The 19,878-nt window shown below is 40.1% G+C and overlaps 1 non-coding gene across 1 annotated transcript; it reads left to right on the top strand.

The window, feature by feature from the left end:
* Window positions 1-19,576: 19,576 nt before the first annotated feature.
* On the top strand, window positions 19,577-19,649 carry TRNAE-CUC (transfer RNA glutamic acid (anticodon CUC)). The gene has a single exon. It is a non-coding gene; the product is annotated as a tRNA-Glu (tRNA).
* The last annotated feature ends 229 nt before the right edge of the window (window positions 19,650-19,878 follow it).

The following is a 19,878-nucleotide window of genomic DNA, read 5'->3' as shown; positions in this document are numbered from 1 at the left end:
TAAGAATAATAGCTGCCATTTATACAGTGCCAGCCAGTATTCTAAATGTTTTGCAACAACCCTGTAAAGCAGGTACTATTATTATCTTTATTTAAAGATGCAGAAACAGATGCATGGAGATGAAGTGATTGGCTAAAGGTGACCTGGCCAATCAGGAAGTAGGGCTAGGAATCAAAATCAGGCATCCAGCTCCAGGGTCAGGCTCCCTGCAAATGATACACAGTTCAAAATCTCCAGTCTTAGGCAGAAAGCAGTAAGAAAAGCCGTGTAGCAACTAATAAAGCAATTTGACAATCATCTACTTCATCTGCATCAGTGTTTCAGGAGCCACTTATGGGAGAAACAGGGAGGCTAAGAAGGCAATGCTCTGGGCCCCAACTTCAACCTGAGCAAACTGAGTTGTATCAGTTTGATTCACCAAATTCTATGCCAGATTTCATCTTGAGGGAGAAAAGAGTTCTTATAATTAAAAATTATTCATCGAGGTCTCCTCCTTCAGATAAATGAGAAAAGTGACCTTAAAGGATTTAAGCAACCTTTCCAGAATCACACAAGAGGGCCCTGTCAGTTACCTGGAAAGGCCCAGGTTTCCTGACTTTTTTCTCAGAGTTAAAATCAACCTGTTAACCTGACAGACGTGAACCATTAAAAGTAATATACATTAACAAAGAGCCATCAGAGAACTGAAGATATCAGGGCAGCAGCATTTGAAAGGTGGCATTCTCAGTGACACCAATGCAAAGGAAGGTGACCCAGATCAATGGCTGCGTCCACCCTACAAGAAGTGTGAGGTCAAGATCTGTGATGGTCCCCTCTAGTAGCTAAAGCATCGTCAAAAATTAGGAAAAAAGTCCAACCAACCTGTGTTGAAGTGGAAAAATGACGAGAACTGCAGTTAGAGGACCTGCATACAAACTCAAGCAATGCCACTTCCTACTTGGGTAATAACATGAGCAATCAGACAAGCCACTAAAATGAGGCTTTCACAAGACCCCTCATGTCAATAACTCTACCACTACACAGATGTGCAATAAAAAGAGTCTTCCAACTCACAGCTTGGTTTTACTTGCTGGAACTTATGAAACAAAAGGAATCTGATACAATTATTATACCATGATGTTGAGAGCATGGCTGACCACTTAAAGGAGGACTAGAGACCAGAGCCCTCAGGAAATTTCCCTGGACTCCCCCTTTCCTTGAACTTCTGTGGTCATGATGATAATCATAAAAAAACAATAAAGTCTGTGTAGGTACTGATGAGCTCCCAAGCAGATGCTGTGATCATTATCACTGCAATTCTGTAAATAACTCAGTTTTACCATCCAGACACCACCCAAGGTCACCAGAGGTTTAAAATTAATGGACACCTTGGCATGAAAATCAGTCTTGCTGATATCACACACTTGCTCTCTTCTGCCACTGGATAGCAGGCATTGAGGAAGTTGTAATCAGTCTAAGATGAGATTGCAGAGGAAAGGTACTTCTATAGAAAACCAAAGTAGTGCCATCAACAGAAAGCAGCTTCACTGCAAATCAGGCCAACATGTGTCTCCTCTCTGTGCCAGACTGAGAGTTCTCAGAAGGAACAACCGATCCATCTTCTTCCATCTTGAATTTTCATCATTCATTCTGTTGATAAAAGGATCAATTGTTGACTTAGTCTACAGGCTGCTATAACTAATTACCATAGACTGGATAGCTTGAAAACAAGAGACATTTATTTCTCACAGCTCTAGAAGTTGGGAGTCCAAGGTGAGGGTGCCGGTATGATCAGGATCTGGTGAGGGCCCTCATTTGGGGCTATAGACTGCTGATTTCTCAGTGTATCCTCACATGGTAGAATGAGTGTGACATAAAAACATTTCAAGCAAATATAAAACTGAGTATTGCCCTCTAACAGTTGCTGCTTCAGTTCAGTTCAGTTCAGTCACTCAGTCGTGTCTGACTCTGCAACCCCATGAATCACAGCACGCCAGGCCTCCCTGTCCATCACCAACTCCCAGAGATCACCCAAACTCATGTCCATCAAGTCAGTGACACCATCCAGCCATCTCATCCTCTGTTGTCCCCTTCTCCTCCTGCCCCCAATCCCTCACAGCATCAGAGTCTTTTCCAGAGTCAACTCTTCGCATGAGGTGGCCAAAGTACTGGAGTTTCAGCTTCAGCATCATTCCTTCCAAAGAAATCCCAGGGCTGATCTCCTTCAGAATGGACTGGTTGGATCTCCTTGCAGTCCAAGAGAATCTCAAGAGTCTTCTCCAACACCATGGTTCAAAAGCATCAATTCTTTGGCGCTCAGCTTTCTTCACAGTCCAACTCTCACATTCATACATGACTACTGGAAAAACCATAGCCTTGACTAGACGGACCTTTGTTGGCAAAGTAATGTCTCTAATTTTTGAATATGCTATCTAGGTTGGTCATAACTTTCCTTCCAAGGAGTAAGCATCTTTTAATTTCATGGCTGAAGACACAATCTGCAGTGATTTTGGAGCCCAGAAAAATAAAGTCTGACGCTGTTTCCACTGTTTCCCCATCTATTTCCCATGAAGTGATGGGACCGGATGCCATGATCTTCGTTTTCTGAATGTTGAGCTTTAAGCCAACTTGTTCACTCTCCACTTTCACTTTCATCAAGATGCTTTTTAGTTCCTCTTCACTTTCTGCCATAAGGGTGGTGTCATCTGCATATCTGAGGTTATTGATATTTCTCCCGGCAACCTTGATTCCAGCTTGTGCTTCTTCCAGCCCAGCATTTCTCATGATGTCCTCTGCACATAAGTTAAATAAGCAGGGTGGCAATATACAGCCTTGACGTACTCCTTTTCCTATTTGGAACTAGTCTGTTGTTCCATGTCCACTTCTAACTGTTGCTTCCTGACCTGCCTATAGGTTTCTCAAGAGGCAGGTCAGGTGGTCTTGGTATTCCCATCTCTTTCAAAATTTTCCACAGTTTATTGTGATCCACACAGTCAAAGGCTTTGGCATAGTCAATAAAGCAGAAATAGATGTTTTTCTGGAACTCCCTTGCTTTTTCAATGATCCAGCAGATGTTGGCAATTTGATCTCTGGTTCCTCTGCCTTTTCTAAAACCAGCTTGAACATCTGGAAGTTCACGGTTCACATATTGCTGAAGTCTGGCTTGGAAAATTTTGAGCATTACTTTACTAGCATGTGAGATGAGTGCAATTGTGTGGTAGTTTGAGCATTCTTTGGCATTGCATTTCTGTGGGACTGCAATGAAAACTGACCTTTTCCAGTCCTGTGGCCACTGGTGAGTTTTCCAAATTTGCTGGCATATTGAGTGCAGCACTTTCACAGCATCATCTTTCAGGATTTGAAATAGCTCAACTGGAATTTCATTACCTCCACTAGCTTTGTTTGTAGTGATGCTTTCTGAGGCCCACTTGACTTCGCATTCCAGGATATCTGGCTCCAGGTGAGTGATCACACCATCGTGATTATCTTGGTCATGAAGATGTTTTTTGTACAGTTCTTCTGTGTATTCTTGCCACCTCTTAATATCTTCTGCTTCTGTTAGGTCCATACCATTTCTGTCCTTTATCAAGCCGATCTTTGCATGAAATGTTCCCTTGGTATCTTTAATTTTCTTGAACAGATCTCTAGTCTTTCCCATTCTGTTGTTTTCCTCTATTTCTTTGCATTGATTGCTGAGGAAGGCTTTCTTATCTCCTCTTGCTATTCTTTGGAACTCTGCATTCAGATGTTTATATCTTTCCTTTTCTCCTTTGCTTTTCTCTTCTCTTCTTTTCACAGCTATTTGTAAGGCCTCCCCAGACAGCCATTTTGCTTTTTGCATTTCTTTTCCATGGGGATGGTCTTGATCCCTGTCTCCTGTACAATGTCAAGAACCTCAGTCCATAGTTCATCAGGCACTCTCTCTATCAGATCTAGTCCCTTAAATCTATTTCTCACTTCTACTGTATAATCATAAGGGATTTGATTTAGGTCATACCTGGATGGACACATATATAAAAACATCAAGTTGTACATCTTAAAAATACACAATTTATATTTGTCAATTACTCCCCACCTAATAAAGCTAGGAAAAAAAGAATAATTTACCCAACTCCTCTAAAGGTAAGTTGTTATCTCTACCTTAGCCCAGAGAACTGACATCATAAACCTTCATGTCATTTGGATCACACCTACCCTGTCATAATCAGACGTATGCATGTGGATGATGACGGTTGCTTACATGTTTTTCATCTCCCAAACTCTCATTAAAGCTATGTGAATCTATCTGACTGAGTACTAGAAACCTCCTGGGATCTCGGGTTTCTCAAATTGGGGAGAGGAAGGTGGCAATTTCCTAGAAAAAGCGAGCTCTGACACCCAAACTGAGACATTCTGGCTCTTACAAACTATCAAGTGTTGTAAAAATGGTTTTACCCACACAGATCCCTTTAAAAATAATAACGATTATATAAATCACTTATTCTCTTAACCAGAAATAAACTAAGTTAACAAAAATATCTAGTTGAAATCAGTTTAGAACTATATTCTGCACATTAAAATTATGTCCCTAGGCTGCTACTGCTGCTAAGTCCCTCCAGTCGTGTCTGACTCTGTGCAACCCCATAGTCGGCAGCCCACCAGGCTCCCCTGTCCCTGGGATTCTCCAGGCAAGAACACTGGAGTGGGTTGCCACCTCCTTCTCCAATGCATGAAAGTGAAAAGTGAAAGGGAAGTCTCTCAGTCGTCTCCAACTCCCAGCGACCCCATGGACTGCAGCCTACCAAGCTCCTCCGTCCATGGGATTTTCCAGGCAAGAGTACTGGAGTGGGGTGCCATTGAGATATCCTCAAAATTCATAAAGGTGCCAACTTTGTATTGTATAGAGTAGGTTAAGGCATGAGATCTGGGGTTGGACAGGCTGGATTTGAACATCAGCTTCTTTACTTGTTACCTGATCCTCAGCCTCAAATTCCTCATCTATGAAATGGAGATAACACCTATTGCTTACAGCTATCATGAAAGTAACTGAGATAGGCCCATGCATTCAGAAAGGAGCTGGCAGCAAGGAAGTAATTACTCAGTGTTAGCTGTAAGTATTAACAACGTAAATGGAGACAGCATCCGTGTGACTAATCTGTACCAGGCATTAATTTAAATGTCACTAACAATGGACTTCGGAATGCACAGACACAAAATGTTGGTGCTCAGGGACACTTAAAGTTCACTCACTCCAGCTCTCATTTTCCACATGAGGATTGGAGACCCCAAAGACTCAGGGATCTGTCCAAAGTCACAGAGCCAGTCTAGGGAACTCAAACCGGAACCTCACCCTCTGGGAACCAGTCTGACACGATTTCTTCTAAATCAGATCTCATGTATTTTCTTTCATCTTCCCAGTAAGAAGATAATTTTCTTTCATTAAAATGGAAAGGCTTTCCCTGAGTACACCCCAGCATGGGGTCTGGCCGAGGGAAAACCAACTTTGAGGAAAAATGTGTTTGGCCTCCCTGTATATAGTTCACCACAGTGCGAAGCAAAAGAATTGAAAGAAGCCAACTATTACAGGCACATTTTGTTATCTTTTAGGACTACTTATTCAGTGTGTATTCAATTTCATGGACGAATAATTCTATCTTTTCAGCAACTAAATTTTCTGAACAAAAATAAATCTGGAAACGTGTACTGAAAATGAGATGAAATATCTAAAATGCAGACATACTGTTCTTAAGAATTCAGGCCACAAAATTTTACCTACCAACCATCTGTCATTGCACCTTTTTTAATGCCCTCTCCCCATAATTTAGACATATTTTTGAAAAATAGGTCATATTTGGTGGCTGACCTTTTTCCCTTTGCATTAGGCATGGAGAAGCCCCATTTTTAAAATATTCTCTAAACTGACTGTCTTTTATGTGCCATCACCAAATATCAATGAGTGGTCCATGAAGTCATTCCAGTGGCCATCTGATGGAAAACCATACTCACTGTGAACAAATCCAAACTTAGCATATCATTATTTTCAAACTGCTTCAAGGAGCTTAAGATGGCTGCATTCAGCTGAGATGCAAGGCAGGTTCAAAATTTCATAGCACAGCCTCTCAGCTGAGGGATGAAAGACTGGTATATCTGGAACTGAGATACATTACATCATCTCTTCCATGGCTCTAGGTGGCAAAGGTCACTTCAAAGGTGGCCTCTTTTCCTAGATAAACCCCTTCTAGTCATAGAACAGGTGACAGCTGAAATCACCTAGTCCAACCCGCTCATGATGCAGAAAGGTGCACCAAGGTTCAGAAGGATGACATTACTCACCAGATGTAAACCCAGATCTCCTGACTTCTAATTCAGGGCTCTGATGTGGCGTCACTAAGTCTACATCATCCCTGACAACTCTCACTTCTGCTCTGACATCTCCGCCAAGTTCCAGGGGATTCCCTGAATCTCCCTCTTCTCTACTCACCTTTTCCCAGACTCACCCTGACTTCATTTTATATGTTGTTGTTCAGTCGCTAACTCATGTCTAACTCTTTGCTATCCCCATGGACTACAGCACACCAGGTTTCCCTATCCTTCACTATCTCCTCATGAGGAGAGGAGAGTTTGCTCAAACTCATGTCCATTGAGTCGGTGATGACAACCAAACATTTTATTTTCTGTCGCTGCTTTCTCCTCCTGCCTCAATCTTTCCCAGCAGTAGGGTCTTTTCCAATGAATCCGCTCTTCACATCAGGTGGCCGAAGTATTGGAGCTTCAGCTTCAGCATGAGTCCTTCCAATGATATATGTCTTCATTATAATCTTAAGTAGCCCCAAGTCTTAAGTTCATTAAAAACTGCAGTCAAATGAAATTTTTCATATAAAACCACAGCACTACTGTCAAAGGGAGGATAATAATAGTGACCTGACCAATAGAGAAATGGAGAAGTGATCAAACCACAATATTATTTTTAACCTGCTTATAATTATGAAAAGATTGGTATAAGTGTAATTGAACATGTAGTCACACGCACAGTGATTCAAAACTCCCAGGAAATTCAGATCACATTAAAGCAACTAAATTCAAAAGAGCTGTTTTTTCTTCTACTGAGTTACATATCCTGGGAGTATAAACAAATCAATCTAGGCCTCAATTTTCTTGATTGTAAAATAAAGTATTTGAAATGGGTGAAGGTGGTCAAAAGGTACAGTTTCTAGTTATAAAATAAATGCTGAAGATGTAATGTACAGCATATTGACTATTAATAAATACTGTATTGTATATTTTGGGCTTCCCAAGTGACTCCGGGTAAAGAACTCGCCTGCCAATGCAGGAGACACAGGTTCGATCCCTGGGTCACAAAGATCCCCTGGAGAAGGAAATGGCAATCCACTCCAGTATTCTTCCTGGGAAATCCCATGGACAGAGAAGCCTGGCAGGCTATAGTCCATAGGGTAACAAAAGAGTCAAACACGACTTAGCAACTTAACAACAACACAGTATATTTTAAAGCTGCTAAGAGAGTAGATCCCCAAAATTCTCATGGCAAGAAAGAAGTATTTGTAACTATGTGTGGTGATGGGTGTTAACTGGACTATAGCTGTTATTCTGAAATATAAACAAAAGAAATCAGTATGCTATACAACTAAAATGAATATAAGGTTATATATTGATTATGTCTCTATTTAAAAAAGAAAAAAGTGAAGCATTTGGACTGCCTGATTTCTAATTTCTCCTCTAGAAATAAATGCTATTGCATGTTTCTAAACACTTAGTATGAGAGATGATGCAGGGAGAGTTTAAGGAACTGAGAAAAGAATCTGAGATCAGAAAAACAGAGGAGACAGTCTTCCTCCTTCTTTCAGATTTACAGTCTTCACCTTCATTATGAGCCAAGAGGCTTCAAGCTCTGGTCCCTTCAGACCTATCCTTATCTCTTCCATCATTTCACTCATCAGAATACACAAGCTCAAGGGATGCTTTACACATAAATATTCATAAGGAGGTTAAATCTGTCAACCCTTTACACTTAATAGGAATCAGTTTAAGCACTTAAGATATTCCTTCTCAACATTTAGTGGATCATTTGATGATGAATCCAATTATGAAAACTAGGTACATTTTTTATATCAGAGAACATAAATGGGGAACAGGTACTTGTAGGAAGAAGCATAGGCACTGGCCCACAAAAGTGCTACCTCAGTAGTAAGACACTTATCTAAGACGAAGGAAACAGAAGTAGAAACAGTTTGGAAAATGCTACATAAACCCTAGTTTTAGGGACTTCCCTGGGGGTCCAGTGATTTAGAATCTGCCCTGCAATGCAGGGGACACAAGTTCAATCCCTGGTTGAGGAACTAAGATCCCGCATGCCACAAGGCAAATAAGCCCGAGTGCCACAACTCAAAAGCCTGAACACCACAACTAGAGAAACCAGTGCACTGTAACTACCGAGCCTGCAAAAAGAGAAGCCTGCCTGCCCCACTGAAGGCCCACCACAGCAAAAAGAAAAAAGAAGGGTGGGGGGGGAAACCTGGGCTTTACTTGCAGTTTTTCTAGGGCCTTAGTATGAGCTACCTTGGGCTTTGAGCTTTTGCTCAGCCTGTTCTGGGTAAGTTCCCAGATGCACAGGTGGCACAGGGGGGGATTCAGCACTGCCCCAAGGTCGCTCAGTTCCATTTCCTCCTGGGAGATAAGGGTAGAGGAGCCCTTGTCTGAGCTCAATCCATGGGCCAGGAAGTCCCAGAGTCCAAGCAATTGACAATATCACAGCATGTAAAGAATATCAGACATGACTTTGAGGACTATAAAATTACCAACTGTAAGGAAAAATGGACACCACCACTCTGATATAATCAATCATTAAGCAACAGACTAATAATAATTTCACAGATTATCTGTAACAATATTTGTCTTTGCCTTAAAAAGTCATTCAGCACAATCTCAAAACCATTTTTTGAAAATTCATATTCTATTAGTGCCTTCATGACTATAAGAAACAAAAACTCACCTGGCCTAATTAATGCCATCAAAAAGGGAGAAGAGGGCCATAATGTGTGGGGTAAACTCAGGTCCTCATTATCCCACTACCCAGTCCCTTTCTCCAGCATTAAGGCATGGACAATGAGGGGCCTTAGCCAGGGCACACTCTCCCCACCCAAACCTCCTTTTCTGCAGAAGGTGGTCACACAATCCAGTTCTAACTGAGAGGATTCAAAGGGAAAACTGCAGGGGAAGCTTCTGGGAAATTTTTCCTTTCCAGGCAAATGGGGCAATAAAGCTATAACCATCCCTCCCTCTTTGAATAAGGACTAGGTATTTGGAGCTACAGCATCCATCATGCAATTATGAGGAGACAAATAAGTGGGAAAGAGAATCACAGAGCTGACACTCTGACATCACTGAGTCCCTGAATCTACACCAGCAGTCAACTCCCTCCTGACCACCTACTTTGAAGGCAAAGTATTTGCGTAGCCTCCATAACTCAATTGTTCTCATTTTTCTTGCTGCTAAAATCATACCTAACTAGTATGGGGAATTTCATGAAACCCAGTGGAATCTCTTCCATCTAAAGTTGAAGCAATCTCAACCTAGTCTCTTGGTACCAACTGCATCCAATGACCTAATGGAACTTCCAGTCCAGCCTGCCTTGACCATGCTGATTTCACTCCTATTTCATGTATTTTGTCATATACTACTCATTTTCTCTCTTGCTTCTGAAAAATAAAAAGTATTTACCATTAGGATCGTTCTGAATTGCTTTTGTGGGGCTTTTTTTTGAAACATCAGATTTCAATTTACTTTAATTAAATTAAATATAGATACTATTTGTTTCTTTTTATGAAAAGTACCCAAAACTAATTGAATTGAATGTTCTTGATGCATGCATTTCAAGGACTTATAATTAGAGCAATATTTTAAGTGCAATGGACAAACATCACATATCATAATTTACTTGTACACTTCCTTACCAGTAACATTAATCATATGTATTCATTAAGGAATTTAATTAAAGTCATCAGCCTTACCATGCTGTTATTACTATGTGATAATTTTTAAAATCAAATAAGTTTATCCATGAAAAATGTTCTTGGAGGAAAAAACTTATCCACACATCCATCTATAGCCCAGAACAGAGAATACTAACTACATAAGGAGTCAGGAAATACGAACTCTTCGAGCAATTCCTTTGAACTTGATACATACCATCCCTTGTAGTTCAGCTGGTAAAGAATCCAACTGCAATGCAGAAGACCCTGGTTCGATTCCTGGGTCCAGAAGATTCACTGGAGAAGGGACAGACTACCCACTCCAGTAATCTTGTGCTTCCATGGTGGCTTAGCTGGTAAATAATCCACCCACAATGTGGGAGACATGGGTTTAATTCCTGAGTTGGGAAGATCCCTTGGAGAAGGGAATGGCTACCTACTCCAGTATTCTGGCCTGGATGTACATCCATGGGGTCACAAAGAGTCGGACACGACTGAGCGAATGGTAACATTGGTAAATCACTGAACTCCAGGCTTCTGTGTTCTAATCAATAATAGTCATGAACCAAATCTTTAAACCATTATATCTACTACTGTGGGCAAGAATCCCTTAGAAGAAATGGAGTAGCCATCACAGTGAACAAAAGAGCTCAAAATGCAATACCTGGATGCAATCTCAAAAATGACAGAATGATCTCAGTTAGTTTCCAAGGCAAACCATTCAATATCACAGTAACCTAAGTCTATGCTCTGACCAGTAATGTTGAATAAGTTGAAGATGATGGTTCTATGAAGACCTACAAGACCTTGTATAACCAACAACCCAAAAAGATGTCCTCTTCATTATAGGGGACTGGAATGCAAAAGTAGGAAATCAAGAGATACCTGGAGTAACAGACAAATTTGGCCTTAGAGTACAAAATGAAGCAGGTTATATTGCCTAACAGAGTTTTGCCAAGAAAACACACTGGTCATAGGAAACACCCTCTTGTAACAACACAAGAGAAGACTCTACACATGGACATCACCACACCGTCAATATCAAAATCAGATTGATTATATTCTTTGCAGCCAAAGATGGAGAAGCTCTATACAGTCAGCAAAAACAAGACCAGGAGCTGACTGCGGCTCAGATCATGAACTCCTTATTGCCAAATTCAGACTTAAATTGAAGAAAGTAGGGAAAACCACTAGACCATTCAAGAATGACATAATAGATTAAGGAAGTGACATATAGATTCAAGGGATTAGATCTGACAGACAGAGTGCCTGAAGAACTATGGATGGAGGTTCTTGACATGGTATAGGAGGCAGTGATCAAGACCATTCCCAAGAAAAAGAAATGCAAAAAGGCAAAATGGCTGTCTGAGGAGGACTTACAAATAGCTGAGAAAAGAAGAGAAGCTAAAGGTAAAGGAGAAAAGGAAAGATATAACATTTTAATGCAGAGTTCCAAAGAATAGCAAGGAGAGTTAAGAAAGCCTCCCTCAGTGATCAAAGCAAAGAATTAGAGGAAAACAACAGAATGGGAAAGACTAGAAATCTCTTCAAGAAAATGAGAGACACCAAGGGAACATTTCATGCAAAGATGAGCATAATAAAGGATAGAAAAGGACCTAACAGAAGCAGAAGATATTAAGAAGAGGTGGCAAGAATACACAGAAGAACTGTACAAAAAAGAGCTTCACAACCCAGATAACCATGATGGTGTGATCACTTACCTAGACATCCTGGAATATGAAGTAAAGTGGGCCCTGGGAAGCATCACTACAAACAAAGCTAGTGGAGGTGATGGAATTCCAGTTGAGCTATTTCAAATCCTAAAAGATGATGCTGTGAAAGTGCTGCACTCAATATGCCAGCAAAGTTGGAAAACTCAGCAGTGGCCACAGGACTGGAAAAGGTCAGTTTCCATTCCAATCCCTAAGAAAGGCAATGCCAAAGAATGCTCAAACTACCACACAACTGCACTCATCTCACACACTAGCAAAGTAATGCTCAAAATTCTCCAAGCTGGACTTCAACAATATGTGAACCATGAACTTCCAGATGTTCAAGCTGGATTTAGAATAGGCAGAGGAACCAGAGATCAAATTGCCAACATCCACTGGATCATCGGAAAAGCAAGAGAGTTCCAGAAAAACATCCACTTCTGCTTTATTGACTATGCCAAAGCCTTTGACTGTGTGGATCACAATAAACTGTGGCAAATTCTTAAACAGATGGGATTATCAGACTACCTGACCTGCATCCTGAGAAATCTGTATGCAGAAGCAACATTTCAAGAAGCAACAGTTAGAACTGGACATGGAATAACATACTATTTCCAAATAGGGAAAGGAGAACGCCAAGGCTGTATATTGTCACCCTGCTTATTTAACTTATATGCAGAGTACATCATGAGAAATGCCAGGCTGGATAAAGTACAAGCTGGAATCAAGATTGCCAGGAGAAATATCAATAACCTCAGATATGCAGATGACACCACCCTTAAGGCAGAAAGTGAAGAACTAAAGAGCCTCTAGATGAAAGTGAAAGTGGAGACTGAAAAAGTTGGCTTACAACTCAACATTCAGAAAACTAAGGTCATGGCATCTGGTCCCATCACTTCATGGCAAACAGATGGGGAAACAACGGAAACAGTGAGAGACTTTATTTTGGGGGACTCCAAAATTACTGCAGATGGTGACTGAAGCCATGAAATTAAAAGACACTTGCTCCTTGGAAGAAAAGAGACATTACTTTAACAACAAAGGTCCGTCTAGTCAAAGCTATGGTTTTTCCAGTAGTCGTGTATGGATGTGAGAGTTGGACTATAAAGAAAGCTGAGCGCCAAAGAATTGATGCTTTTGAACTGTGGTGTTGGAGAAGACTCTTGAGAGTCCCTTGGACTGCAAGGAGATCCAACCAGTCCATCCTAAAGGAAATCAGTCCTCAATATTCATTGGAAGGACTGATGTTGAAGCTGAAACTCCAGTACTTTGGCCACCTGATGCAAAGAGCTGACTCACTGGAAAAGACCCTGATGCTGGGAAAGATTGAAGGTGGGAGGAGAAGGGGACAAAAGAGGATGAGATGGTTGGATGGCCCTACCGACGCCATGGACATGAGTTTGAGTAGGCTCCGTGAGTTGGCGATGGACAGGGAAGCCTGGAGTGCTGCAGTCCATGGGGTCACAAAGAATAGGACACGACTGAGTAACTGAACTGAAATCTTTAAACCGTATCTGACACAGCTCTAAAACTCTAAGAGTCGAGGATCTTGCATCATATGGAATTCCCCAAGTTGTTTGTCTTAAACTCTCACAAAGACTAAAATTAGCTAAGGGTGACAGTTGGAATGAGCAGACATCAAATGAGAGTACTTCCTAATTTAAAATGCACTCGAAAGAAGAAGTAAGGGCAGAAGCCTCTTCTAGCCGAAAAAAAAAACAAAAACGTGAACTTCAAATTCAATGTGTTTTTTTGGGCATTTAATCACACAAAGGACCCTTCATGTACATTTTTAAATCACTCTCTTTCCTCCTTGCTCAAAACAAGACATACAAATTAAAGGGAAAGAGACAATCACCACTCTCCCTATGGGACGGTGAAATTTGGCATTTTGGTTTTGCTGCTCTGTTAGAGACAAGGATGAAGAGGAAGAAGGAATTTGTTTTTTAATGCTACATAAAAAGTCTTGAGGTTACTCAAGTGAGTGTGTATTCAATCTGAAAGCAGTCAAGCTGTTTCAGCTATATTGGAATGTCCCTTAAAAATGTTATCTCCATTTCTAATTGAGAAATTTCTGTGGGACAAAAGGAAAAGAAAAAAATGTCACTTTATGCACTACTTAAGAATCCCTAAATGATATTAAGGGAAAAGGCCCTAATAAATTAGTATTTTGCTGGTACCTAGCAGGGATTTCAAAGATGATTAAAGGGAAGTGTGGAAAAATGCAGTCTCTCTTAAATTTTGTTTCCCTTTTTAAAACACTAAATATCACAAATTTGCTCCAAATTGTAATCTTGAATAAATACAATATTAAATTTTATATATGGTGTCCTGATTCTTAAAAATTACCATTTAAAAGCTAAATATGAAAAAAAAAATACCTCAACTCACAAGCTCTTTATTTATTTTCACTTACATCACCAGATTATAGTTCATAAGAGCTTCTTCATGTGTTTAAAAACTGAGGTGGGTTTTTGGGTGCATTCAATGTCCTTGCAATCCTTTTATCTCAGGACAGGCAATTTGAATTATATGACACAAATGAATCTTTGAAGCCAATGCCTCGTAAAGCAGCTTAGGTTTAAAGTTGTAATCTGAAATGTGCAGTCAGTTTTGAACTAAGCAAAATATGATACCCCAAGCCACTACCTGTTAGAATATTAGAGCCCAAAGACCCTAGTGATCATTAATTTCAACCTCTAAGGTGATGCTGAAATTTCTCTGTATTTCCCTTGCTGTAACTTGTTCCAACAAACAAGCTGCTCAGTTGTTTGCTGGAACCACGCTAGACAAACTATACTATGGTAAAACAACTCCAACCTAATGACTAAGCCCTGATGTGTTCCCAAGGGCTTCCAACATCCAAGCCCTGCTTCTGCCCTCACAGATACCAAGATGTTATTTCCTTTCATACATCTGCCCTGGGACTAAAAATCGCACTTCTGTTCCTGCCTTGGATTTCTGTTTTTCACATTAAACGTCACCTTTCCCTTCAACTCATATGACTTGACTCTAAGCCTCCTTTCATCCTCTTCTAACTCCTCCACTAGGTTCCCAGTCACTTTTTTAATGAGGTATACCTAGAGCTGAATACAATGATCCCAATACAATCAAATGATTCACACTCCCTACAAAGAAATGAAAAATAACAATAGGGGAGCTATTTTATCAATTGAAACCTCAGGCAAAGACCAATATGCTAAAAAAACAGGCCGGGAATTTCCTGGTTAAAAGAAAGAGTATGGAAAGCAATCTCCAAATGCAATGCAATTCCTATTAAAATTACAATGGCATTTTCACCAAAATAGAATGAACAATCCTAAAACTGGTATAGAATCACAGAAGATCTCAATTACCAAAATCATCTTTGGAAAGATAAAAGCAAGAAGCATCACACTTCCTGACTTTAAATTATATTACAGAGCTATAGTAATCAAAGCAGTATGGTTTTGGTATAAAAACAGACACACAGATCAACAGAACAGAACAGAAAACCCGGAAATTAACCCACATTTATATGGACAACTGGGCTTCCCAGGTGGTAAAGAATCTGTCTGCCAGTGCAGGAGACATGAGATATGGGTTCAATCCCTGGGTTGGGAAGATATCCTGGAGAAGGAAATGGCAACCCACTCATTTTCTTGCCTGGAGGAGCCTTCACAGGCTACAGTCCATAGGGTCACAAAGAGTCAGACATGACTGAAGCAACCTAGCACACACGCATGTGGCTAACTGCTCTAAGACAAAGGAGATAAGAACATACAACGGGGAAATAACCATCTCTTCAATATATGGCACTGAGAAAACTAGACAGCTATATGCAGAATAATTAAGCTGGATTACTTTCTCATATCATATATAAAAATAAACTCAAAATGGATTAAAGATTTTAATGTAAGATCCAAAACCATAAAATTAGAAGAAAACATAGGCAGTATGCTCTTTGACACTGGTTTCATCAGTATTTGTTTTGGATATGTCTTCTCAGACAATGGAAACAAAAGCAAAAATAAACAAATGGAACTACGTCAAACTAAAAAGCTTCTGCACAGCAAAGGAAACCATTGAAAAAATGAAAGGGCAAACTACTGAATGGGAGAAATATTTGCAAATCATATACCCAGCAAAGTGTTAATATCCAATATATATATATATATATATATATATATATATATATATATAAAACTCATACATCTCAGTAGCCAAAAAAACCAAACAACTCAAATAAAATATGAGCAAAGGATCTAAATCAACATCTTTCCAAATAAGACATACAGATGTCCAACAGATACATGAAAAGATGCTCAATGTAACTAATCATCAGGGATGTGCAAATTAAAACCATAATAAAATATCACCTCACATCTTTCAGAATGGCTATCATCAAAAGACCATAAATAATAAAAATAACAAGTGTTTACAAGGATGCTGAGAAATGAGAACTCTTGTCCACTGCTGATAGTAATGTGCAGCCACTATGGAAAATAGTATGGAGGTCCCTCAAAAAATTAAAAGTCGAATTGCCATATGCCAGCAATTGTATTTCTGAGTACTGATGCAAGAAAACAGAAAAACTTAACTTGAAAAGATATATGCATCCACATGATGACTGCAGCATCCTTTACAATAACCAGTATATGGGAGCAAACTAAGTGAAGATATATATTGTGAAACGAAGATCATGGCATCTGGTCCCAACACTTCATAGCAAATAGAAGGGGAAAAAGTGGAAGCAGAGACAGATTTTATTTTCTTCAGCTACAAAATCACTGCAGATGGTGACTGCAGCCATGAAATTAAAACATACCTGCTTCTGGGAAGGAAAGCTATGACAAGCCTAGACAGTGTATTAAAAAGCTGAGAGAACACTTTGCCAACAAGGGCCTGTAGAGTCAAAGATGTGGTTTTTCCAGTAGTCATGTACAGATGTGAGAGTTGGACCATAAAGAAGGCTGAGCGCCAAAGAATTGATGCCTTCTAATTGTGGTGCTAGAGAAGGCTCTTGAGAGATCCTTGGACAACAAGATTAAACCAGTCAATCCTAAAAGAAATCGACCCTGAATATTCACTGGAAGGACTGAGGCTGAAGCTGAAGCTCCAATACTCTGACCACCTAATCAAAGGGTCAACTCATTAGAAAAGACCCTGATGCTGGGAAAGGTTAAAGGCAGAAGGAGAGGAGGGTGGCAGGGGATGAAATGGTTAGATAGCATCACTGACTCAATGGAAGTGAATTTGAGTAAACTCTGGGAGACAGTGAAAGACAGGGAAGCCTGGTGTGCTGCAATCCATGGTGTTGGACACAACTTAACAACTGAACAACAACAAATATGTTTGTGACAATATGGATGAACCTGAGGGCATTATGTTACGTGAAATAATTCAGAGAAAGACAAATACCATAGGATCTCAGTTCAGTTCAGTCACTCAGTCATGTCTGACTCTTTGTGACTCCATGGACGTAGCATGCCAGGCTTACCTATCTTTCACTATCTCCCAGTGTTTACTCAAATTTATGTCCATTGAGTCAGTGATGCTATCTAAACATCTCATCCTCTGCTGCCCTCTTCTCCTTTTGCCTTTAATCAGCACACCACCTTCCCTGTCCATCGCAGACTCCCGGAACTTGCTCAAACTCATGTCCATCAAGTCCGTGGTCCAATGTTTTTCATTTGCCATGAAGAACAAATGGGTTTTCATTTGTTCTGAAAACTCAACATCCTGTGTTGTCCCCTTCTCCTCCTGCCTTCAATCTTTGCCAAAATCAGGGTCTTTCCCAGTGAGCCAGTTCTTTGCATCAGGTAGCCAAAGTATTGGAGTTTCAGCTTCATCATCAGTCCTTCCAATGAACATTCAGGACTCATTTCCTTTAGGATTGACTGATTTGACAAGGCTGTGGTCCATGTGATCAGTTTCAGAATCTCACTATACATGAAATCTAAGAAAAAAAAAAGAAACAAAACAAAAGTGAACCCTTGGATACAGAAACAGATTGGTTGTTACCAGAAGCAAGGGGTGGGGACAGGCAAAGTGGCTGAAGAGGGTCAATAGGTAAAAACTTCCAGGTAAAAAATAAATCAGTCATGGAATGTACAGCATAATGACTGCAGCTAAAAATACTATGCTGTATATTTAAAGGTTGTTAAGAAAGTATATCTTGAAAGTTCTCATCACCAGAAAAAGAATATTAACTATATGTTGTGATGGATGCTAACCAGACATTACGGTGACCCCTTCCATGGAATTCTCCAGGCCAAAATACTGTAGTGGGTAGCCTTTCCCTACTCCAGGGGATCTTCCCAACCTAGGGATCAAACCCAGGTCTCCCTCATAGCAGGTGGATTCTTTACCAGCTGAGCCACAAGTGAAGCCCATGAACACTGGAGAAGGTAGCCTATCCCTTCTCCAGTGGGGCTTCCCAATCCAGGAATCAAACCAGGGTCTCCTGCATTGCAAGTGGATTCTTTACCAACTGAGCTTTGAGGGAAGCCCATAGTCTTGCAATATATATAAACATTAAATCATTACGTATTGTACACCTGAAACTAATATAATGTTGTTGTTGTTGTTTAGTCACTAAGTTGTGTCTAATTCTTTGCCACCCCATGAACTGTAGCTTGCCAGGCTGCTCTGTCCATGGGATTCTCCAGGCAAGAATGCTGGGATGAGTTGCCATTTCCCTCACCAGGGGCTCTTCCCGACCCAGGGATTGAACCTGTGTCTCCAACACTGGCAGGCAGATTCTTTACCACTGAGCCAGTAGGGAAGCCCAATGTTATATATCATCAACAATTTTTAAACTATTATACTAGAGTGAGTAGCCTTTCCCTTCTCCAGGGGATCTTCCCAACCCAGGGATCGAACCCAGGTTGCACTCATTGCAGGCAGATTCTTTACCAGCTGAGCCAAAAAAAAAAAAAAAAAAAGGAAGCCCTTTAAATTTAAGTTTTTCTAAAAAGTAAAGTTATGGATAGGATGACGGAAGCTGGATGTCTGCTTACCTGAGCACTCCCGCATCACAGTTCCCACTTTTAGGCTTCTCAAATGTTCTAGGAAGCCTTAGATATTTGTTCTGAAAACCCAACCTCCCTCATGGTGCTCTGTAAAATGAAGAAAAACTTTCTAACTCACAATGTTACTTGCCTCCAAAAACCTTCAAGTGGTAAGACAATTTACATCGCCCAGTCCTGGGGTATTACACCAACACCTTACTCTTCACTCATATTTTTTTAACAGCAAATTCAAGAAGCTTTTACTGTTCCTAGTATTTGCATTTTGATTGCTTTGTGCAGTTTGGGCTTGGAAAATCATCTTCATGCAAGGGCCATATACACAAAAATCAATCTAATTCTATTTAGTTTTTACAAAAGCAAGATTTCTCATTAAAAATTAAGAAGGATAAAAAAGCAAAGAAATTTTAATAAGTAAAATAGCCCCAAAATAAATCCACACACTTAAGGTCAATTAATTTATGACAAAGGAGGAAGGAATATACAATGAAGAAAAGATAACCTCTTCAATAAGTGGTGCTGGGAAAACTGGACAGCTACATAAACTATAGCAATATTTTTTTGGTCTAGCTCCTAAAGTAAAAGAAATAAGAGCAAAATTAAATAGGGCCTTATTAAACTGAAAAGCGCTGGCACAGCATAGGACGCTATCAACAAAACAAAAAGAAAACTTACAAATGGGAGAAAACATGTGCAAATGCTATGACCTACAAGCAGTTATAAAACATATAAACACCTCATCCAACCTAATATCAAAAAAAAACCAAACAGCAGAATTTAAAAATGGGCAAAAAATCTCAATAGACATTTTTCCAAAAAAAGACATACAAATGGCTAACAGGTTCATGAAAAAATGCTCACCATCACTAATCATAAGAGAAATGCAAATCAAAATCACAATGAGAGGAATTCCCTGATGGTCCAGTGGTTAGGACTCAGCACTCTCACTGCTGAGGGCCTGGGTTCGATCCCTGGTCAGAGAACTAAAATCTCACAAGTCTCAGAGCATGGCTTGGCAAAAAAAAAAAAGAAAAAAGAATTGCAATGAGATACTACCTCACACCTGTTAGAATGGCTATCATCAAAAAGACCACAAGTTACAAACGCTGGTGAGGATACAGAGAAAAGGGACCCCTCCTAGGTTGTTGATGGGAATGTAAACTGGTGCAGCCACTATGGAAAACAGAATGGAGGTTTCTCAAAAAACTAAAA

The sequence above is a fragment of the Bos indicus genome, chromosome 20 (genome assembly GCF_029378745.1).
Source record: "Bos indicus isolate NIAB-ARS_2022 breed Sahiwal x Tharparkar chromosome 20, NIAB-ARS_B.indTharparkar_mat_pri_1.0, whole genome shotgun sequence".
Taxonomy (NCBI): domain Eukaryota; kingdom Metazoa; phylum Chordata; class Mammalia; order Artiodactyla; family Bovidae; genus Bos; species Bos indicus.
Note: the sequence above shows the minus strand (reverse complement) of the source record. Positions and strands in the feature narration are given on the sequence as shown.